General features: G+C 34.9%; 1 pseudogene; it reads right to left on the reverse strand.

The window, feature by feature from the left end:
* Nucleotides 1–7,958: 7,958 nt before the first annotated feature.
* Nucleotides 7,959–8,798, reverse strand: LOC143545093 (protein PHLOEM PROTEIN 2-LIKE A10 pseudogene; annotated as a pseudogene).
* Nucleotides 8,799–15,103: the final 6,305 nt, after the last annotated feature.

Genomic DNA, 15,103 nt, shown 5'->3' on the forward strand with positions numbered 1-15,103 from the left:
AAGCAACGACGATAATAATGAGAGTCGTGAGACCAAAGCGATGAGAAAACAAAACATCCTGCATGCAACTGTTTGTAACTCCTGGAACGATAATAATGAGATTCGGATGATCGACACAAGAACTGTAGGTTTTCTGATATCATCAGCAGCGCTGAACTGGAATGAGTTTACATGCTAAAGTATTTTTCCACTTCTCAAGCTAAATTAACTTGTACATTAGGCTCGGATATCTGTCATTGAAGAGTTGAGACTTGAGATATTGATGACGAATACATTTTTTCTTCTATGTTATTCAGGTACGAAAGAGACCATAAAAACTGCTTTTTGGCTACATGTAGTAGTCTTCACAACCTACTAAACGCATCTTTACTCTGTGAAAAGGATTCTACTCTGCTTGATTTTGAGGTCTGTTAGACTGCATATTTCTAGCAGTGTTTTATGTTAAGGATTTAGTTATTATTTTACGGAACACGAAGATATTGAAATTCGGCATGTCCAATATTTGTGTGTCCAATATGTCCCAGATTTGTTTCATAATGAGCATTCAGCTGCATAATTTTAATGGAGATTTTTATTGTATGTAACTGAATAATTTGTAATGAATTCGATGTGATAGAAATTGGTTTAAAAATTTGTATCTGGATTATGTGATTAGGTTGCTTGGAGTTGAAGTTGATAATCACTTGTTTGATAGTTTATGATATAACATCAAATTTATTAGTAGTTAAAGTTGGTCTGTTTAGTAAGTAGGTTTAAGTGGTTTATTAAAAAAATTATGGTTTAACGGGGGAATTTGCCAGCTTAATGATCTGCTGTTTATGTTTTTCTTAGTTTATAAACGGGCACAAATGTATTGAGTTGGGTAGGCTAACTGATAAACACTTTTTTTTTCAGTTTTAAAATTGGTTATTAGATACCATAACAAACTATAATTAATGCAATAAATGAGACTTTGTTTTAACTGAATTAACAAAAACTTTTGTTCATGTTCCTTTTATTAAATAAACAATAAGTGAATGCATATGCACGAACTTAAACGAATTTAAATAGTTAGTTTCTAAGTTACGGTTATGTTAGGCAGCTTACTGTTTTATAGTTTATCTCAGTTTAAAAAAAAACATATATGAGATATTATGAACGGTTTATTTGATTAATGGTGACGCACATCATAACTTTTTGTTGCTATTATTTCTTATGTTTTATAAACTGATTATATATATTTAATATTGTTTGTGTGATAGATTGTTGGTGCAATGACTCGGTTTAGATGTTGGCTGTCGAGCAGACATTAAGTGTGGGTCGGAAAAGAATGAGACCGCCATTGGTTTTCTTGGTGTTAAGAGCGACATTAGAACTTACGAGTTTAGTGTGAGTATTTTATTATATTATATATTTATCCTTTTAGAAATAGCATGGGAAACTAACTGAGCTCAAACCTGAAAAACTACTAATGGGTTGAGCTCGACCTTTAAGCTCGACCTCTTGTAAGTCAAATGAGCTGAGACTGATAGATATTAAAGAAACCGAGCCTAAAGTTTCGTAAATAAAGAAAGTTAAAGTGGCTTCTTTTTAAAGTGGTTTCATCTTCTAGTAAAAACTATCTAGTATTGTAGCCTCGACAACACGATTATAATAAAAATTTAATAATAATATTTTTATTTGATCATACAACCTGCATGCATGTATTAATGTTTTGCACACAATTGTGTAGCTTATAAATTCACTTTTGGTGTTCGAAATTTGTTATAAATTGTAGTAGTTTTTGTTGGAAATTTTGGACAACAATTAATATTTATTAGTACTTGTTACTAATAAATAAATAAATTAGTAACGTGCCCAAAGAATAAAGATGAATGCGATATCGATACTCTAAAGTGTGTAGTTGAGAACTTGAACATTGGTAGAACGTTTGAAAGCCGCGTTAGTATTTTTGGTGGTTGGACCAGGTGCTACGACAAGTGTCGATGTGAGGAACGACCTTGTGACAAGTGTTGGTTGATTTGATGAGTCAGCTTGCCCTGTGTTGCGACCAAGGAGTCAGTGTGCCACAACATGCCATGTGTCGTGACTGAAGGTGAGTCAGCATGCTAGGTGTCATCTTCTGGTGGTCTGCACACCACACGCTGCCACGTGTCCAGTGACTCATCACATGAGTTGCTATATATAGAAAGCTCGGGTGAGCAAATTTGGACACCGAACACCGAAACCCGGATAAGTCACATCACGTATACACACTCGACCTGACCACACAACGTCAAACCAGTTCATGTTCTTAATTCCAACTCTCATGATCCCGAACTCACGTTACAAATATGGTTCGAGTACTTGGGTAATCCCGGCAGTACATACTGCTTTGGCTGTTGTACCCTGGGAAACAGACGGGCTCGCAAAGGTGGCTCGAAATCTGTTTTAAGGGACCTCTGTTTTACATAAATCCTCAGCCACAACCGGGAACCACAGTTTGTTCAGTTTTGCAGCTAGATGGCTTCGGGTGGTCAAGACAGGTTCACCAACCGAACAAGAAGACATGACTCGGTGATGATGCTCGGGTCTCTGTCAACACGAACTAGGCGATAAGAGAGCGGTTCCGGTACGATTTCAACACGATGAACAACTCGACTGCTGTCCAGTTTCAACTCATCAAAGAATTTGGTGTTCGAGCACAAGTTAGGGACTTCGGTATGAATCAAGACATATATATATATATATATATATGTGTGTGTGTGTGTGTGTGTGTGTGTGTGTGTGTTATATTTGTTGTTATTCTCGATTAAATTTGTATACGGTATATGTACTACAATTTCCTAAATTTGTATAAAGAGATTATTTATTTATTTTATTGATATTAAAATCGTGACCCATGTCCTACAATTTCTTTGTAATTAAGCATTAAATTCATGCTTCAAAGAAATTATGATGAAGAACAAGCTTATGCATACTCTTTTTCTTGTTACCACTTTGATCCTTGTGGCTACAGGTTTCTAGTAATATATTTCCTAGTTAGCTAGTCCTTTCTTTCATTGATCACTTTTTAGCTTTTTAACCGTGATTATCATATGTTGCATATTTTTTAGTTACAGATATTACGTAGTGCAACAATAAATTTTTATAGATGGATAACGAATAGTGATTTTACACTTTTAAATCAAAAGTATAGGAATATATTAAAATGACAGTAAATTTTATTTTAATATACAGGTTTCACAAATGAAGTCAATGAGATAACAAAACCAGATGAACAATGGCCATGTTATGAAGGCACTCCTTGTGGTAAAAGAGGTTGGTCTTGTTGTACTAGAATAGGGCACCCATGTGAGTGCTATAATGGTGCCCTGGCTATCCCCCTCTGCAAATCTAAATGTGATTAAAGTCAGTGGGATCTAAACAATACACATGATTATGCAAAATATAATTCAAACAATACACATATATGTATATGTGTTTGTCTATGGATGTTAAGTTATCTTTAATGGAATTTTAGTTAAAATCATTACATCGAAGGAAGATTTACTTTAAACATGCAACTTGGTCGAAGGACCTGTACGTTGCACTGAGCTTTGTATGTTAAACAAAGAGTAAAATCGATTGAGCATGGCAGACGTTTGGTGAAATTTAGAGTCCATAGTTAGTGAAATGCTACAGCCTTTGAACTTTTCACCCAATGATATACTTTTAATTCCCACTTGACTACAATCGAGTAACATGTTAATCACCAATAATTAGAAAAGAAAAAAGGAAAGAAAGAATATAATATGTATAGACCAAATAAAGAAAAAAATAATTTAAACAAATAATTTTGAAAAGAAAAATACCAATGATATCTGATAGTGTAATTGGTGCTCCTCTCTTTGATTTCAACCCCTCAATGACTCAATATACGTGTTTGATAGATTTAGGATTAAATAAGCGTTAGAAAAAGATAATTTTGAAAAGAAGAGGGCGCTAAATGCCTATACCTTGGCTTACAGTCTTACACACACCATAATTAATTAAATGAAGAGAATTTAAATAACATTATACATTATACATGTTACTTCTTAAACTCTACAATACAAAAAGAAGGGAAATCTCATATAAACCACATGTATTGTATGTATTGTGAATGAGAAACTGTTTTGACAATCTTATGCTGAGTTAGTAAGAGGCCTAACCGACATGGATCCTCAATTTACATAGCGTGACGTGTTTAGTAGTTTAATTGTATGACCAACACATTGAAGTATATACTATATAAATAATAAAAATCGAATTTAGGTTGAGAATATAAGAATCCTTAATGTAAATACAGATATTTGAGCAATAATAAAAATCCTAATATGAAAATAAATATCGGTACATGATTCTATTCAACAACTTAAAATACTAGAACGATATATAAAACATAAACGATCTAGCCATGATTTAACCATCCTATTAAGTAAATTAAAATTTATTCTTAACGATGCCTATGATTATTGTCATTTTAGTTTGAAATTTGTTACGTTATCAACAAAACTAGAATCCTTGAACCCAATGTTTTAAAAACCGGTTTGTACCGATCGGTTGAGCTGGTTGTACTGAGTTTTGAACAGGTAGCCGATATTTAAATCCCTGTATTTTAAGCGGGTTAATAGAGTGTCAAACTGCGGGGTTTTTTAAAACTACCGGCTTTAAGCCCAATATTTTTGATATTTTTTGCGGCCCGCATTTTTTTAAAATGACTTTTAGCTTAGTAGATAAAATTAAAACGAGTAAACCAGTAAACGATGTAATAAACCTATTGCACACTTTTATTTAAAAAAAACTCTTTAAAAATCAATTACTTTTGAATTATTTTATTATGGATTATCTTTTGGATTATTTTTTTATTATGAATTCATGTACTTTTGGCTATTTTTTTAATTAAAGTTGCATTTATATGAAATTACATGATAAATTATTCAATCCGGTTAAACCTTTCGATACAACCCGATTTAACCGATTATACCATTTTTTAACCCAATCTTATATGAGTAAAATATCGGTTTTTAAAGCATTGCTTGGAAAATATTAATTTCAATAAATACTATGCTCAAATCAAATCCTTATTCACGGTCTCTATATTTTGGGCTCTCGGCCCACCAAACACAAATTAATATTTCGTAGTTTTTTCGCTTTAACCTAGAGGTGTAAAAAAAACCGGTTTGGGACCGGTTTTAGGTAAACTGAAACGAACCGGTTTGGGTTTAGAAACTGGTTTCACCCAAACCGGTTCTCAAACCGACCCAAACAGCCAGTTTCAAGACCGGTTCTCCTTAAGATCTACTAAACCAGTTTTAAAACCGAACCGGTTTGAGGAAAACCGGTTAAAACCGGTTTATAAACTGGATCGAACCGACGTGACCAGGCCAGCCTATCTTGCTTCTAAACCGATTTGAGTCAAACCAGTTTTGACCATCCGTTGACCAAACTTGTTTGGTTTATAAACCGGTTCGATTTGGGTTGAAAACCGGTTTTGTACACTTCTACTTTGACCTGTTTTAGAGTCATGACTAGAGGAGTAAAAAGAACCGGTTTGGAAACTGGAGTTGATAACTAGAACCTATTAGGAACCAGGAAAGGTTTCTAATTCAGAGTCAGAATCGATTAGAAACTGCTTTGACAATAACCAAAGCTGGTGCCAACCCAAATAGTAGGGCTGAAACCTATTAAAACTGAACCAAACCAGCTGAAAACGACAAAATCGTCAATAACATAGAATCCCACACTACAGTAGAAACTCGATAAATTAATACTCGATTATTTAATAAACTCTCCAAGATAATATTTTTTGCCGGTCCCGACTCGGGGATAGGGTGCTAAATTAATAATTCGCTAAAATTATAAGATAATACATTTTTGATAATTTCTTTAGACCCCATATAAAATATAAATTAATAATTCCTTATATATAGCATATTACATGAATGATTTATGAAGGTTTCTTGAAAAATGACTCAATTGTCTTTTGTTTTTTGTTGAAATCAATTTCCCCTTGAATCTTGTCTCTAATTTTCCTTAGCATGGTAAGAACTTCTAGTGTTGTTTTCTCATAGCTCAACAAGAAATTGTTCAATGTGATTGCCGCTTTAATAGCTTCGTTTCGCGAAGGGGGCTCCATTGTAGAACTTTCATCATCTTCTTCATCGATATCATCTTTATTAATTCCAATAGTGCTTTCAATAATTTCTTCATCAATCAACAACTGTGCAACTACATTTTCTTCTGGGTGAGTCAAAACATTCTACTATAAATTAATAAAATATTAATTAATATATAAATTAATAATTATTAATTTATCGATTAATTAATAAATTTTGGTGGTCCCAAGTGTATTTTTTTATGGAGTTTCTACTGTATTAATCCCAAACCACAATTGTTTTACTCAAGAACATTACAAGAATGAAGGAATACAAAACTAGAACGAATGAACAATGGAATCCAAATCATTAGCGCAACAACCAATAGTCTCGCTAAGAAATAAATAAAATACACCCCGAACCACCAAGAGCAAAACAATTATACAGAAATCAACATGATGAAACTCTAGTTATGATGAAAAATATAACCTAAGGCGAGATGAGAAATACATTTAGAATTAATTATGTGCATCTCAATTCACCCTCTCTACTCCCTTTAATACCACTTGCCATGACTTCTAATGAAGCAATTGTTGGAAATTTTGGACGAATAATAATATATATAAGTACTAGATTTTATCCCCGTATTACGGGGGTTGTTTTACATTATTCGTTTTTAATATTTATATATTTATATTTAGATTTTAATTTTATTTATTGTAAAAAAGTTAATAATTAATATACTTGAGGTTTGAGATGAAATGGTTTCACAAATAAATGATATGTTATAATCCGGTTTAAAAGCTATCTGGGTTTGGTGATCCCATTACCCGTTTATTTTCTTTATTATATAAAATATTGTTTCTTAATTATAAATAATATCTTTTTTTAAAATAAAATAGGATATTAATTTTTAGTATATTCTTATTTTATAGGATTTTCATAACAAATATTTGATGAGATTATTTTTAATTTAATGAGATGTTATAACCCGTTTAAGAGCTATCTGGGTTTGGTGAGACCCATACCCATGAATTTGGGTTAAATCAATGAGAGGTCTCCATTTAAAAATCAAGAAATCTGGTGGTTTCCATAAAAAGGGGAGCGACCACATCGCGACACATAGGATTTTTGGGTTTTCTTTTATATATATTATAGATATAGATAGATTTATTACTAATAAATGAATTATTAATTTGCCCAAAGAGCACAAGTTAAGGACTTTGGTATGAATCAAGTCATATGTTTATGTTGTGTTTTTTTTTCCTGTTATTCTTGTTTAGATGTGCATACCGTATATATACTACGATTTCCCAATGATACAAAGAGAGTATCTTTGTTTGCTTTATTAATATATTTCTATAAAATGTTACCGATGTCCTACAGCAATCCGTGAATCAAAGCAACAGCCCGGCAACAAGCCCACGTTTAAGCCATCAACTCTTCAATTACCCCAAAGTTATGTGAGAAACACAACAATATAACACATTAAACATCCAACTAGTCTACTTCGAACGACGAATTTCTGTCATCTGGGAAACTTGAATCCAAGATCTTCCAACTCTTGTGTTTTTAAAGGCTATACTTTCGTCAATTATTTGCTAAATTACTTTTTAATTAGCACAATAAAACTAAGAATATTAATCTTTAACTATATACTATTCAAGGTATTATATGTAGCCATGTAGGTATGGTCTTCATGTACAATTGTTCAACATTGATCCACCCCTACTTGAATTATTCTATTATGAACCTATTATAAAACTTGTCTGTGTGTAGTAGACTTTGTCTTGGTTCCAACTTCCAATAGCTGTCTAGATCTATCTTATATTTATTCCTAGTATGAACTATGGATCAAAATCTAACTAACATGTACCATAACTACTTGGATCACAATATGAACACATGAATCAACATTCAAAATCTAACATCTAACACATAACAATACAACATTAATTATGATGTTAATACCTGATGAGAAGTTTTAACCAAAGTTTCAACAGCTCCACTACAAACATACACCACAATATCCTTAACCTGTTTTTCATGTTTAGGATCAATCATCCCAGAAAACACGCCATCATAAACATTCGTACCCGTCTGTCTATCAAGATACACAGCAACTGCGGAGCTCACAAATGTCTTGATCAAATCACCCATAACAATTTTCACCTTATTATTACTCAAAACATCAACCAACTCATAACTTCCATTTGAGTCAAACCCCAACACAAGATTCCTTGCAAAGCTTCCAACAACAACCGACACGAATCCGGTCCCAGATTTAGTTATCAGTTTATCCATCACTTGATCTTTAAACCCCGAAAAACTCGAGTTCTCAACTTTCTGTTCTTCTTGACAACCTTGAACAACTCCGAGTGTCGCAGCCTCGAAAACGCATGTTAACGAGTCCGAAAACTCATGTGAGCTTGTGATTTTGGACAACTGTTTCAGACTGTTTGGAATTTGGTCATGATCTGATGCTAAGAATCCTTTCAAGTCTTTAGAAACTGTACCGAGAATCTTGGAAGAGTCGGACAACGCTTCCGTAATTGCGACTAGGCTTGCTAACAGTTTGATTAATCTGTTTCTTTGTCTTGAAACAGAAGGCAAGTTATAAAGTTTATAAAACCCATAGCTAGATAACCCACAAACAGCAAGTAAAATCACTAATTTCCTCTTTCTTGGAGTGAATTCGAAGCTTTTCGTTAGCAGTTCCATATTGGAATCAACAGCTGGAGGTAAACATAGTAAAAACTTGAATTCTTGAGGATTCTTGGTGTTATAGCAAGACTTGGGGTTAGTTAGAGTGATTCTCATTGAAGTTTCTTCCATTTGTATAATATGGAGTCAATTGGAGGAGGTTTTTGAAATTTTAGTTGTTTGAAAACAAGAACATGTTCTGTCTTTATTCTAAATAAATAAAAGTAAACATTAATCTCTCTTTTAGTTTTCAAGTACTGTGTAGGTCGGTTGGAGCCGCCGCCTTAAATAACCCATGTTTTCTATGTGATCTGGCCCTTATAGTTATACGGGTGATAGGACGAATAAGAGGTCAAACGGGTAGTTTAACTATTAATATACATGTGTGTCGTATAATAAGTGAAAAATGATCATAGGGGTCGTATGAGGGCTGAATCTTCGGATCATAAGGTTTGTATGACTTTACCGACTGGTAAAGCCATACGGTCGTATCAAGTATGACGTGACAAGCAAGTTGGTGTACATTTTTAGAAGTGGTGCATCGATAGCACGACTGTTTTTCCTAGGCAACACAAGATAAAACACAAACATGATACGAATCATATTTTGAATTATCATGATAGATTTAACATGTTTAATAAACAAGTCATGTTTAGATGACATGTTTAATAACGCATGTCATATTTAGGTTGACTTGTTTGCTAGTTTAATTATAAAGGTCGGCTTGCTAACCTGATTTGGGTTTAGGATTTAGGGTTCCGTTGAACCTACTTTTTACAACCACCAACCAACTAACACATTTATAGTTAGATTACTACCGATTAACCCATTTGACACATTAGATAAACGGGTTGGATGGATTGTGTTGGGTTACACGAGTTTAAACGTGTGCTTGTTAGGGTTGATTCTTTTATACGAATAAAATATGGGTTGTTTTCGAATAATTCAGCTTGCTAACTTGAAATTTGGCAACCCGGCAACCCAACCCAACAATTCAACATCGAGTAATTTACTAAAGTAATAAAAAAAGGTATAAAGCGTATTGTTGGGTTCGTAGACCTTGTTTGGGCGCGATTTATTGAGGTCAAAGGAGGAGACAAACCCTAGTTTAGTATATATTTATACCACGCTATGTACTTGTAATTAGTGCCATTCAATAAATAATATACCTAATTGTCACCCATGGATTTAGGTCAGTTTCGACCTAACCACATTAAATCCTCGTGTTTGCTTAGTGTTTTCGTGTGTGTACTAGATCCTAACAGTATACAACAGTCATTTGTGTTACATGGAAATATGTTGTGGACATACTGTCGGCTTCAACTGTTGTTGTCGCAAGATCTGTGACACAGTCCTTTTTTTCAGTCTCACATCAAAAGGTTCGGAATCGAACAAGACAAAAAAAAATAGTAGGTAGAAATTCCATATGCCTTAACTAATCTCATTTTGTCCTTTCACAAAAGTGACACCAAAGATTCATCATGTAATTAAAGAATCCATAGACATGGACTTGAAAAGTGAAGGTATCTTTCGACAAGAAGGAAAAAAGGCAAAAGACCGCCCACATTTCCTCTTATTTAAAGTCACCACCAAAGAGTCGATGAGTAACAATTGCTGTCCCTTATATATAAAAATAGTGCAGAAGATATATAAAATCTGACTTTCAATGTTTGTCCCTTTTACAAGAGTTTTTATCTACTCCGTCGATTTCATTATCATTGATAGATGTTAAATCTTTCAGTTAAGTCACCTACTTTAAATCACACATGATGGCGTTTTAGTTTTTTTTATAAAACTATTTGTGTAAACATAATAAAAATTAATAATATACACAAGGATAAAAATTTAAGGACCCACTGTTCTCTCAAAATAAATGTTTTACACCAAAATTTTAAAATATGGAAAATGACACAACTCCTCTATTTACATATTTGACGAATAAAATAGTTAGGTAGATGCAAGAACAAATTAAAGGTTCCAGCTTTCAACAAACCAAAAATTGGCTCACATCTACAAAATAATTTCATTTGTACGTATATATCATGTGCATATGGTATACGTTCTTTTAAGAGCTTGACATTATGTTAAAAACTACGAGAACGCATTAACCCATATAGTGTTTATTATACAAATATCAAATATGCATTAACCCGTGTAGTGTTTATTATATAAACTAAAATGCATGTAGATGTTTAAAATTTAGTATGGCATTCATACTCATTTGTCTAAAGTTCTCAACTATCATCAATGGCAAGCGTAATGATAATATAGTTAGTAAATTGTTGTAACCAAATGATAATACCTATCATATGATACAGATAGCAGGTACCTTGTAGTCAGTTTAGTAAAGGAGGTGATTGTGACATCTATTCAAAACAAGAAGACAGTGAGCTTGAAGCTTCGGACAAAGCAATGGCCTTACTCTTCATGTACTTTGGTTTTTAATTGTTTATACATCATCACCAAAAAAAGAAACTCAAATTTTGCCGGAAAGAAGACATGTTAAACATTGCATATCTCTGGACATGATAACCAAATAGGAAAGCACCACCTGCTCTCGCGTTGATTTGGGACGATCCGTTTTATCATTTATTTAAATTCTCATAAACAACATAAAAACAGATGGTTGTGACCAAACCCGGTATATACAATTTGATCCCAAAAATCAAAGTCATAGGACTTAGCATTACTCCATCGAACTTTATACAAAACAAATAAACCAAAAAAGGCCGATTTAATGATGCAAAAAGCTTGCATCTAATGCCGAGCAAAAAGCAAGTTGTCTGGACAATTCCAGCAAAGAGGTCCATCACTATGCTCAAACTGTTTTCACCATGCTCCTTGATTGTTCGGTCTCAAACCAACACCTTCTTGTTATGGGTCCCGAGATCATGACAATTCATTTCACTACAAGATCTTGAATCTTAATGGCATGGTACAATCATCATTAGCCTCAAGATCATTAAATGAAATGTCTTCATCAGTTCCAAATTGAAAATCAGGTCCAACATATCCATTTAGTTCCGCATTTTCACGGATCCGATCATCATCATCATCATAGTCATCTTCTATGGGTATGTGGTTTAATAGATTCTTGGTAAACCCCACTTCTTGACTACCAGATTTCTCACATGTAACTGAATGTTTCTCTGCAACTGTATTGTGGCTTATAGGTTCAAAAGGCGTGCTTGCAAAAGGCAAGTCTGATGCGGTACTAAAATCATGATGCATAGAATTACTACCATGGGATTGGAAAGTATTTGTTGAGGGTGATTCTGGCTTTGGTTTGGTTCGCTTTTGTAACTCGTTCATCCACGTTGAAGAGGTAGGTCCCAGCAGAGCCCAGTTGGACCCGCAAGACTCACCTTGAATAGGGACGTCTGCGCAATAACCAACTGCTCCAGCAGGGCCCACCATGCTCAGAGAACCTTACGCGCAGTACGCCAGCTGTACCCGCAGGGAAAGCCTCCCAATGGCGAAGTACCCCGCCTGTTCCCGCAGCTGCGGATACAAGCCATCAGGGAAGGCTACCCGCAATAACAGCAAGGCTACACGCACAAGGCATTCGCTACTTCAGTAGTCACATGAAGGAATGAGCAAGGCGGGAATACTCCCGCCTAAATGAGCCAGTCCGTATGCTTCTGGAAGGTCTTTCGTACTATACCTACTAAGGTATGGGCGGAACAGACAATTTGACCAGAAGCAGCCCATGAACCAATCACAGGGTGACAGCTCACCGACAACAATACGAGGAGGAGCACCCTCTAGTACTGTTTGTCACTATTAGCCGCTGCCTACTCACCAACCCTTACGATGGGACGTGCGCAGCCTACAGTTGGTGGAACAGTGCGTAGCCGGCAGTAAAGGAACAGTATACAGCCGACCTTTACTGTTGGCCGTAGCCTATCCACCAACCAGCATGGCCTGTGCATAGTCCACTGTTGGTAGAACAGGAATACTATTCAGCCGGCTGTACCTTCTAGGAAACCTACCTTCGGCTATAAATACTCCAACACCTTGGAATGGTAAGGACATCATCTGATATCTCAATCTTATCTAGCAATCTCTTAATATACACTTATATTCAGAGCAATCTAGTCTGATTCTCACGCCGGAGGGTGGTCACAAGGAGGAACCCCCCCTTCTCAGTGACGAGCTTACGGTGTCTGTTTTGCAGGTCCCCTGAAGAACAACCTTCTCTGCTGGACCTCATTCTCGTGGGAAACATTACTTAACCCGCAGATTATCTATAATCTGCCCGTGGGTTCACTTAGTGTTTCTTCACACGTACTCCGGGCTGCAAGGCTGCAACTATCTGCAGTTCAATAACATGATTAAAATGAATAACTCCTCGTTTTATAGAACAAAGAACAAAGCCGAATGGATGTTTATATGGAAACCAGTGGCACCCACGCCTTCATGCTTTATTTACTTTCACCTAGTAGTTTTTCATTGCTTCAGTTGAATATATACTTTCTCCAAATTTTAGCCATATATTTTAATCAATGTTTGATTCACCATTTGAGATACTATTCTTAAACTTTCTTGAATCACATGCAAATGATAGATTTTTTTTCCCGGAAACTACACCATTTTCTTGAGATTCCTAGTACTGCTTCTCACATATAGGCATATAGTTACTCAACTCCTCAAGTAGTTGCCCATGTAGCCTTAGCCTTTCAACTAAACTTCTCATGTGCACTTGCCTAAATTGATAAATGATAACTAACTCACACTCTCGCACAAAAGAGTATAACAACACAAGGATGTTATAGATGAACTTGTAGCACTCATTCACTCAAAGCTTGATGGCTATACATGACAAAACAACCCTTATGTATAGTTGCTCAGCCACCAAGTGAGTGGTTGAGATCAACTTTCATGAGTTCATCAAAGGCTAAGATTTCATTTCTATTAAATTTCCAATAAATATTTTACATGTTAGAGAACTCTAGATATTAAGCTGCATGCGTGGAAAAAGGTCTACGGTACTTGCAAGAGAGAATGTCATGTTGGGCAGCATTCGGCTTACCAATCATCATATATCTGCTATTTAGAGGCCTCCTTAGTCCAATCTCTGTTTAGCATTGCTGTTAAGAGTTATTCTAGTAAATATATAGATTTGATACACCGTAGATGTTCGTTAGAAATCCTGTATGAAAATCTGAAACAAGAAACAAATAAGCAAGAAACGGGACGAAGTTCGATTCTGAGAGTGGCTAATCTAGGCGCTAAACGCTCAACCACAGTCACATGGTTCCATTGTGTATCTGACATTTCAAAATCTAAGCCAAAGAAAGTAAAGGTAAATTACAAATTTATAAACTCAAAATTAGAGGAAATGATGAAACCATCCATCATGTATCATATCAACCAAATTCAAAGACTGAATACAACAGAGTACCAAATAATGTAAGAAGCAGATATGTTGTTATGTTAATAATAGAAAAGGAATACGCTTTTATCAAACAAGTATATCCTATATATGCTTATAAACGTGTTTCGACTGAACTATGTTTAATAAACCTAAGGAAGCTTTTAAAGACACAAAAAGTAAGTAGTGCAAATTTAATTTACAAAAAGGATGGGCATATTCAATTTTTCTGGCCAACATAGTCTGGTCAGAGTGGGGCGACGGAGCTCTCTGAAATGGTATAAAACCAATAATAGGAAAGAAAATTGAAAAGAAGAAAAGAGAGAATTTTATTACTCTGAAATCAAAATTGCATACAAATGAAAACAAACAAACTATATATATACAAACATATGCGGCGCATATGTTGGACGTATAACATATGCCGCATAATGAAATGGAATAAAACCAATAATAGGAAAGAAAACTGAAAAGAAGGAAAGAGGGAATTTTATTACTCTGAAATCATAATTATATACAAATGAAAGCAAACAAACTATATATATACAAACATATGTGGCGCATATGTTGGGCGTATAGAATATGCGCCGAATATGTTGAACACAACATATGCGCTCACACTCTCCAATTTGGGGGTGGGGGGGGGGGGATGCCCTAAACACAAGACAATTGGCGCTCTATAAATTTCTTTTTGACTATGCTTCCTGTGGGATCGTGATATTTAAATTCCAAGTTTGTAATTGGTGATGAATGTTAACTAGTGGTTGTTTTGAAACTTGGGGGGGGGGGGGGGGGGTGATCGTGATCGTCATGGATTAGAAGAGTGTTGGCAATGGAACGAGCCAAGCATGACATGGTGGTGGAAGGATGACGGTGATGATATCAGTGACAAATATAGAAAATTTTTATATGAGGGGCATAATACTAAATGGATAAAAATAGGTTAAAT

This window comes from Bidens hawaiensis, unplaced genomic scaffold (genome assembly GCF_021521415.1).
Source record: "Bidens hawaiensis isolate Kalapana, Puna unplaced genomic scaffold, B.hawaiensis_p1.1 tig00013821_1, whole genome shotgun sequence".
NCBI classification, from domain to species: domain Eukaryota; kingdom Viridiplantae; phylum Streptophyta; class Magnoliopsida; order Asterales; family Asteraceae; genus Bidens; species Bidens hawaiensis.